Genomic DNA, 9,769 nt, shown 5'->3' on the forward strand with positions numbered 1-9,769 from the left:
CTCCAGGATAATCAGAATAAATCATCCTAACCAATGCTTAGTCCAATTTTTTCTTGATTTACTTAGTGGTGTGAGGAGCCTCAAATGATCAAGATGAAAGACATCTTCCAATTCAGTGGTTGTGTGCCTAATGAGAACATTTCTTTCTTGAATATGAAGATTCTAAATCAATAGACTCTAAAATAACAGCACCAATAAACAAAATTTGCAAGTGGCAATAAGGAAAAAAATTTTAAGTGGATGATAAATAGAATAATGAGAAGTGTCATGCCTTCTTCAACTCACGAATTCTGGCAATGGGAGAAACCACAGTATTGGTCATAGACTCCAAGTCTATAATATATCCCATAAGACAACATGCCAATTTCACACATTTTTGGCAACACACCTAATCTTTAATTGGTTACTTTGTTTCAAAGTCAAATGCATATGTGGGAAATGAAACCTATTTTCATTTTTCCACTGCCTTGCTTCTCTCTATGGAGTGAGCTTCTTTGTTAAAAACACAAAGATACATAAGATATTCAATAAGTCCATGAATCCAGTTGCTGGAAGAAACATGAGGTCTAGGGAAGCAAATCCAAACTCAAAGTATATTTCTTTCTTTTTTTTTTTCAAAGTATATTTCTATGTAGGTTCATCAATTGTAACAAATGTACCACTCTGGTGGGGGATGTTGTTTATGCGGAGATTGGCTCCACAGGTAAGGCAAGGAGTACATAAGAAATCTCCATACCTTCTGCTCAATTTTGCTGTGATCCTAAAACTGATCTAAAAAATTAGAGTCTATTTTTAAAAATGAAAAAATAAAGTACCTATTTCATGCCCCCTCCACTATAATCAACTGGACAGAGATTGGTCTGGCTTGTCCTCCCAGGTTTGTGTTGATCGTTTATGGTATCAGTAAGGCTTCTGATCAACAGCAGGCTATTAGAAGTCATGTTTTTGGGGAGTCCAGTTATATATGGACTTTTGATTGCACAGAGTGGGGGTGGGGGAAGCGGAGTGGGATTAAGCAGCACAAGGGAACTTTCTGGAGGATAGAAACTTTATATATCTTACTCAGGGATATTCGTTTGTCAAGCCCTCCTGAGCTATACTATTAAGATCTGTGCTTTTTATTGACTATAAATGGTACCTCAATAAATTTAACATATGATGTTATGTATGTTACATATGTAACATATGTATGTGTATGTATGTAAATATATGTGTGTGTGTTTATCTGTTCTTTGCCCCACCCCTTTCCATTCCTCCCTTGAGAAGATACAATATCTAGGAACTAGATAATAGAATCCCAGAGAAAGGCAAGGCAAGTCCAAGGATGACAAAAGAAGTCTCAGGATGATAGTTATGCCACAGACCTAGATGGAGAGAGAATGGAGGTCTGCGGGAGGGAAGTTTCTAAGTAAATAATGGAACAGATAGATTCCTTCACAAGGAAGCCTGAGGACTGTGGAAAGTTGTAGTGAGAGGTTAATCAAAGGTGTGGGAAAGAGAACTAAGGAAAAGAAAAAGAAAGGCAATCATTAACTTCAAAATGGAAAAGTAAGGAAGGTACAGTGATCAAACTATTATATAATACCCAGCTGAGAATAATAGTAACCAACTCTAAAATTTGTGACATAATTATATTGGAGGGAAGGCTGACAAGATGGATCCTCTACAGTAATATCAAGTGAGTAGATAAAACAGGTGAATGAAAAGAGATCAGGTTACATGTAATAGAATTAGAATTATGGGCATGTAAATTTCAGAAAAAAATGCTTAAAAAGTTGAAAGTAGTTGTCCCTAAGAAAGAAATGGAGCAGGCAGCCCGGGTGGCTTGGCGGCTTAGTGCCGCCTTCAGCCCAGGGCCTGATCCTGGAGAGCCGGGATCAAGTCCCATGTCGGGCTCCCTGCATGGAGCCTGCTTCTCCCTCTGCCTGGTGTGTCTGCCTCTCTCTCTCTCCTCTCTGTGTTTCTCATGAATAAATAAATAAAATCTTAAAAAAAAAAAAAAGAAAGAAAGAAATGGAGCTTGAAGAAAGCAGAAAACACTATACTTTGGCACGAATTACTGAATGCTACTTATCTATAAAAATTGTTGTGGACTTTAGCCTTTTCTAACAACAAAGTTCAACCTTCTAGGGAGATTTTTAGAGTAATTTGAAAAAAATCTGAAGCCATTTACTAAGGTAGTTTATTAATTTCAAGAGGTCATGTAGCAGACACTGCAATTTAACCTTTACAGATTTATTTACTTGTTTCAGAGGTTCAAACTAAAACCACATAAACAAACAAAGAAACACACTGAAAGCAGCTCAGCAGCAAAGAAGAAATGAGAGCACTTACCAACCTGTTGTGAGCAATGCAGATTCCCTTGTCGTGCCCAAGATTGCGAATCCGAGGAGCCGACACCAAAGCAAACACACGAGGGTTTATTTACAAGCTCGAGCTTGGGTCCAAGTATACCTGACACAGTGGAGCAGGGACTTGGACCTTGAGACCAAAAGGCATAGCAGCTTTATATCGCATGGCCAATGGGATACGCAGAAAGTTGCACAGTCATGTGGGTCCACAAGCAGGTGGCCGATTGAATTACATTTTACCCTAAAGTATCCATTTGAACTGGCCTATCACTGAGCGGATTTCCGATTAGGGTATGCCCTGGGCATGGTCTCTGCTTGTCCAGGGGTAGGGGATTTTTGTTAAATTTCCTGGGCCCCACATTCCCCCCTTTTTCAGAGGATCCTATGCAGGACCCAATCATGGGTCCAGGTTGCTCTCAGAGTGAGCCAGGGGGAATGATTAAACCAGGATTGTAACCAACCTTGTTGCTTTTCTCGCTCTCATTTACATTCCAGCAAAAAAGCAACATCCTACGCTTAAGGCAGCACATAACCCCTCCACCCCCACCGTTTGTTGTAAGAAGACTAAATCTAATCCCCTTCTATTTTGAAGGACAACCTCAGACTAGGGAGTCTTGGAGGTGGGAAATAAGTGAGAACGGCGCAGTCTTAGCTTTTAGGGGATTGTCCTTGTCCAGTTGGCTTTTCCATTCTGGAACAAAGTCCTTGAGAATGGCGTGTGGGTCAGCTGGCTGGACGTGGGTGTAGTGGACCCAGGGAGTAATCCCCGTAAACCTTGAGAGCGGTGGGAGTGGTTCAGGATCACGATGTAGGGTCCCTTCCAGCGAGGTTGAAGTGTCCAGTGTTGGTATCTCTGCCCGTATACCCAGTCACCTGGCCGATATCGATGGGGGTCCGGGAGTGGCCCAGTCTCATAGAGGTCCCTCAGCTTAGGCCACACCTGCTCATGGGTTATGGAGAGTCTGTTCTTAAACCTTAGGGTTTCTTCAGTGTTGGTAACTAAAAATCCCCTGGTCCAAATTTACCATGTCTCTGAAGGCCTTAACTGAAGAAATGAAATGCACACTCGAGGAAAAAATTGGGCCTTTGTTGCAACAATAGTTTCAGCTCAACAATATCAATGGAATTAGTTTTTCAAACAGAAGAAAACAAAGGACTCTGGAGCACCAAAGCCAAGGAGACCATATGAGCTTTCCCAGTACCTTGGTTTCATCAGCCACAGCGAACCTGGGGATAAGAAGACATGTCCTGAACGTAGGTACACTCATCTTCTTACATTATCCCTGGTGGGATGGCTGGTCAGCAGGACCCTCGCGAATCTGCAGGGGCACTAGAACGGGCCACAGATCAGGCTGGGGCCAGGAAAAAGCCTGAGTACGAAGAGGGCAGGGAGCGGGGCTCATGAGAGATTTCAACAATATCAATGGAATTAGGATTCCACACACAGGAAAGCAAAAGAGTCTGAGGCACCAAATCCAAGGACAGCACGCCAATTACTAAAATGGAATTCGGATTCCAAGAACGTGCTGCAAAAGATCGTGAACCTCGAGAGCAAGGAGAGCAGGCCCTCGCTGTGTACTTAAGGCTTCAAGCGGCCACAGTGGAGCTGGGTACGAGCCATGCCGCACACGTCGTCCACGTATCAATCTCGATAGAACGAGGTGCCGAGTGACTCCATGGGACTCCCCTGGAAGCACAGCCATGTCCACAGGTCCGGTCAGGAGCAAGGAATCCACCCTCGGGATGCTGTGACCAAAGAGCACCCTTTGGCCACGCAAACGCGCGAGCCTCTGGAGCAGCCAAGAAGGTGCAGCAAGGACAAAGCCTCACAGCTCTGAGTTCCCGCGGCTTCCTCCGGAAGGGGGGCGGGGTGCTGGCGGTGGTAACGGAGCCTCTCTGCAGTGCCTGCCTGGCAGCAGGCGTCCGAACACAGCCATCTTGGGACACCAGGCTGGCCTTCCCAGAGAGCCTCTCCTCTTGCAGAGGTTTGAAGACCACTCACGCACTGCGTCTGCGATGAGTTTACTGCTGGGCTGGCCCTGCGGGCCGGCAGAGGCCCTGAAGCTCCTGGCAAGCGGCCCAAGGCAAAGGGAAACACTGTCCCGTCCCCTTGCCTCCTGAGCTTGGCAAAACCCCCTGGGAGGCCGGCAATGGCCGGCACAGGCTCTCTGCCCCAGCTTGCTGCACCTCAGCCCATCGACATCACCTCGTTGAGCAAAGGGCCAATGGCTGCAGCACCGCTTGTGGCCACGTCCTCTGGCAAGACCGTATGTCCCCTCACTTCACAGGAGGGGAGCGTGCAAGTCCCCAACTTCTGCTTTCAGCCGTGGCAGTCTCAGGCCAGATGCCAACGTGGAGGAGCTGCTGCTTTCAACATTCATTCAGAAGCTGGCTTCCGGGCATGCGACTGACCCACGAGACCTTCAATAACGAGGCCTCTACCTGCCCGCAACCTCCGGGTCCGTCACGTCCTTTCTGAGAGGAGACAACAAAGCAGTGCACTGCTGTGGCCTCAGAGTGACCTCGGACAAGACGCCGCTCCGCCTGGGAGGACACGGACCAGGCAGCACCTCTGCGTACCGGGAAACCTCCACTCCATCCCGCCCAGGAGCTTGGGTTCTGGGTCCCAGCTCTCCAGGTTCCACTCAGACGTCTGACACTTCTTTATCCTGTGGCCTAAGCAAAGTCCTTTCAGACCCTCAGTTGCCAGCACCGCGGCACCGGGCCTAGTTGTACACCTGGCCCCCGAAGAGAAACGTGTCACAGGCAATCCACAGGGCCTTCGGCCATCCTGTACTTGGGGGCACCACAGTAGGCGACGTGAGTCTTCCTCATCATTCTAGGAGACCTCAGGGAGCGTGGCGTACCCCTGCCGAGCCATGCCCAGCCCTGCCGCCAACTGGCGGTGTGGCCTGAAGAAAATTAGGTGTTTGCGATCCTCGGTTCCCTTCTTGCAAGATGGTCACACGTTCATACCTTGCCCAGGCTCTGAAGCTAATCAGAAGCACGGAGGAACGGCTGGAGGCAACGTGGTTCTGTGAGAAGCTCTCCCAGGAGGCCTTGAGAGCCGAAGTTGGAGAAAACTACTCTCTGCATCGCTTCCTTTTGGGAATCTCAACATTCAAACTGCACGAGATTTGGCTTCAACGTTCCACTTTTTGAAGAAGGACATCAGAAATGCCTTGATCAGGCCAGCACAAAGGGAGCAGGCTGCTAAAGAGGCCAGGACACCAAATTCAGAAGAGGCATGTCATGTACAGGAACGGAATGGGGATACCAGATACACGAAAGAAGGGTCGTTTGCATCAGCAAAGCCAGCAAGTACAACTGCTCTTCCTGAAGCCTGTGGGTTCCGCTGCCACAGGGAACATGGGGTCGGGGCAAACGGACTGCCAAGTGCTTACGTGCTCCCATATACCCGGCCCCAGGAGCCCTGCACTCCACAGATCAGTCTGCAGGGGGCAATCGGCCTGCGGAAAGGGGGCTAGGCCATAGCTCTCGTAGCTTCACGTCAGATAGTCCAACAATATGGATGGAAGTAGGATTCCAAGTATGGAAAACAAGGGATTACGGCATAGCAAAGCCAAGGAGAAAGGCATGGTTTCCAAACAATTTGCTTTCATCGGACACTGTTGCCTCTCAGACATTTGTATGGAATAGCAAAACAGATAAACTCCTAACCAGGCAAAATACACTTACATGTGTTTATGTTCACTTGCTTAGAGCTGTACCATTGGTAAGCACCACCCCAAAAAATGAAAGTGTTTGAAATCCAACTGTTCAAACATTTCTATAGTGTTTGCTGGACAATGGTATGGAATTTGAGAAAAGCAGCTGACAATTATCAAAGAAGCATTTTGGCCATCTTAGTAAAAGAATCATAGTTCTTAACTGTTCTGGGTCACAGCCCCCTTTGAAAACTTGCTGGAAAAAAAAAAACTTGCTGGTGATGGATCCTCATTCCCCAAAAATTCACACTTCCACTATTTCTGCATACAATTTCAAGGAGTTTAGGGGGATCTCCAACTTCAATCCAAGGTTCCCAGGTTCAAAATCCAAGAACTGGGCAATTGCTAACTTTTCATACAACTCAAAAAAAAAAAAAACCCATTTGCAAACAATAATCATCCCTTACGTACATACCAACGCTTTATACTTCACAAACATTGATAGGCAGAGTAGGAAACTGAGGCGCAAATTACAGAGTGATTTGCCTAAGGTCACTCGGCCAGCTGGTGGCTAGGCGGGGAAGCAAACCCAGCTCTTCCGACTCCGGGGCTTGTCTCCCCACCCTGGAGTTGCCACCAGAGTTCCCACCCCTCACTAAGGGGGCATAAGGAGAAAAAGGCAAAGTAGAAAGCCCACCACCAACCATCCCCCGGCACCCTCTTGCTCCCCCAACTGGTCTGGGCTCAAGTGGCCAGGAGTGCATTGAGGTACTGCAGCAGCATGACCTTGATGAACTGCAGGTCGGAGAGGGCCCTCACGGTGTAGTCAGGACAGTATGCAGCCAAGCAAGCACCATCAGCTGGCTATGGCTGCAGGTCGTGGTAGAAGGACTGGAGCGAGGACACTGGGGACTGGTGAACCCAGGACGGCGCTGTCAAGGTGGACACTCTGTAGTAGGTGAAGGCTCCATTCTCGAACTTCAGGCCCTCTTTCCCGATCTCCACCTCAACCCTGCCCTGCAGAATGAGAATGAAATAATCCACCGGCTGGCTGCGCTGGTACAGGTAATGGTGTGCAGCCAGACGGTTGCTCTCGTCAAACCTCACTTCCTGGTTGACGCTGGGAGGTGCAGCAGGACCCTCTGGGAGATTCGCAGGGGGCTGAATACATCCATCTCCCGAGACAGGAAGCGCTGGGTGGCCAAGAGCAGCTGAGGCGAGATTTTCACTTTATATTCATCGTCAGACACCTTGAACAAGGAGAATTCCTCTTTTCGCCGGAGGGGGACACTCAGAGGAGCAGGCTTCTTCCTGACGGTGGCATCTCGGTAGTCCTCAGACTCATCCAGGATCTCAGACTTGATGATCTCCTCAATGACGTTCTCCAGGGTGACGAGGCCCAGCACCTCGTAGAAGGGGTCACCTTCACCCTCGTTCACCTTCTGCGCGATGGCCAGGTGAGACTTCCCTCATTTGAACTCCTCCAGGACGGCGTCCAGCTTGGGGTCGTTGAAGACGAAGTGGAGCGGATGGTTGTAAAAGCGGGTGATGGTGCTGAGCAGCGTGCAGTCCTCGGGATCCACGAAGGCCAAGTCCTTGAGGTACAGCATGTCCACGATGTTGGAGCGCTCCCCCTCGTACACCGGGATGCGCGTGTGGCCACTCTGCATGATGCTGGCCAGGACGCCGAAGTCCAGCATGAAGCAGTCCTCGAGCGGCGTGAGCACATCCTCCACGGTCTGACAGCACAGCACGCCCTTGCTGAGGTCGCTATAGGTCGCCGCCGCCGCGGGCCAGCTCCAGCACGCGCTCGGGCAGCCGCCCGGGCCGCGCCGCCAGCTCCAGCAGCTGGCCCACGGGCAGCGCCACCGGCAGGGTCAGCAGCGCGCGCGGCGCCAGCGCCCACTCACGGCGGCCGGCACCACCTCGCCCACGAGGAACACGAGCCCCGCGCTGCCCAGCACAGCGGGCACGGCGTGCTGGCCGGCCGCGCGGTACAGCAGCACCGCCTGCGCCAGGCTGGCCAGCAGCAACAGCGCGCCCAGGGCGCAGCCGGCCCAGCACCCCGCGGGCTCCAGGCGCCGCGCCTCTGCACGCTCGGCCTCCGTGCGGCTCTCGCGCAGCCCCTGCACCTCGGCGGGCACCAGCGCTAGCGTGCTCAGCAGCAGGCCCCACGCCAGCGCCGCCAGCGCCAGCAGCCCCGCCGCCCCCAGGCCGAGCGCCCAGCGCGGCGCCGCCTCCTCCGCGGCCGCACCGCCCGGCTCCACGCGCACTGCCAGCAGCGCCTCGGCGCGCAGGCGCAGTAGCGCGCGCCACTCGCCCGCGCCACTCGCCCGCGCCACTCGCCCGCGCCACTCGCCCGCGCCACTCGCCCGCGCCACTCGCCCGCGCCACTCGCCCACCCTCGGGGCAGCCCGCCCCCTCGGGGCCGCCCAGGACCAGGAGCTGTTGGCCAAGCCCGAGCGGAAGAGGCGCAGGCGGAAGGCGGCCTCCGGCGGCCCGCGCCTCTCCTCCACGCGCCCACCCCGCGTCCGCATTTCCATCTTTCTCCAGACAGACGCCCAGCCCTCGATGCCCAGGCACAGCGCCGCGGGCAACCAGCCTAGACGAGCCGCCCCGCCGCCATCGCCTGCTGCCCCCTCTCCTTCTGGAAATAGTTATGACAGTTAACAAAGACACAGTAACACAGACCAGCGCGCAAAACAGGTAACAAGAACACGGTAACAGACAAACGTTCCAGGGCGGCCGCGGAGACAAAACAGAAAGTAACCCGAAGGGCTGGCAGCCGGCCCTCCTCATAGACGAGGACCCCGTCCTCCTACAGATGAGGACCCCCGTCCTCCAGGCAGGGGCAAGGGACGACTCCTCAAGACCCCCGGTCGACGGCCCGCCAGCGCGTCCGCCTAAGCCAATGCCGACCTAATACAGATTGGAATTCCTACAGGTTAGAGCTCTCAGAGAATATGCGCGCAAAAGGTGGAAAAAGTTGAGTGCACTCACCACGCGTGAAACCCTCCGGATAGGGTCCTGGGGGTCCCTCGGATCCCGGAGGAGCCCCCAAATGTTGTGCCCAAGATCGCGAATCCGAGAAACCACCAAGGAGCCGACACCGATGCAAACACACGACGGTTTACTTACAAGCTCGAGCTTGGGTCCAAGTAAACTCGACACTGGGGAGCAGGGACTTGGACCCTGAGACCAAGAGGCATAGCAGCTTTATAGGGACCAGTGGCCAATGGGGTACGCAGAAAGTTGCACAGTCATGTCGGTCCACAAGCAGGTGGCCGATTGAATTACATTTTACCCTAAAGTATCCATTTGAACTGGCCTATCACTGAGCGGATTTCCGATTAGGGTATGCCCTGGTCTTGACTAGGGTGGGGCAGTGCCCTAAGCAGGTCAGCACAAGGCGGGTACAGCACAAAATGGAGTCAGTCCTGCTCTGCTTGTCCAGGGGTAGGGGATTTTTGTTAAATTTCCTGGGTCCCACACCCTCTCCCTAGGCAATTTACAGACTGGAAGATCCCTGTACCTCCATGAGCCAATACACTAAATACAGTATTTCCTCAGTTCTAAGATCACCTATTCTAGTACCCGTTATCAATTTACTAACAACTTTGGGGCAGGCATGGTTGCTCTGGGCTGCAATGATTGGCAAGCCTGCTTTGGCATGAATTGCAAGATGCATCCTGATTTTAGAAATATTAATATGTGAAGACCGTGTATCTCTCAACTGAGGGATACTTTAAA

General features: G+C 51.6%; 1 pseudogene; it reads right to left on the reverse strand.

Annotated features, from left to right (window-relative positions):
* Window positions 1–6,571: 6,571 nt before the first annotated feature.
* On the reverse strand, window positions 6,572–9,283 carry LOC144322348 (metal transporter CNNM3 pseudogene; annotated as a pseudogene).
* Window positions 9,284–9,769: the final 486 nt, after the last annotated feature.

This window comes from Canis aureus, chromosome 1, assembly GCF_053574225.1.
Source record: "Canis aureus isolate CA01 chromosome 1, VMU_Caureus_v.1.0, whole genome shotgun sequence".
Taxonomy (NCBI): domain Eukaryota; kingdom Metazoa; phylum Chordata; class Mammalia; order Carnivora; family Canidae; genus Canis; species Canis aureus.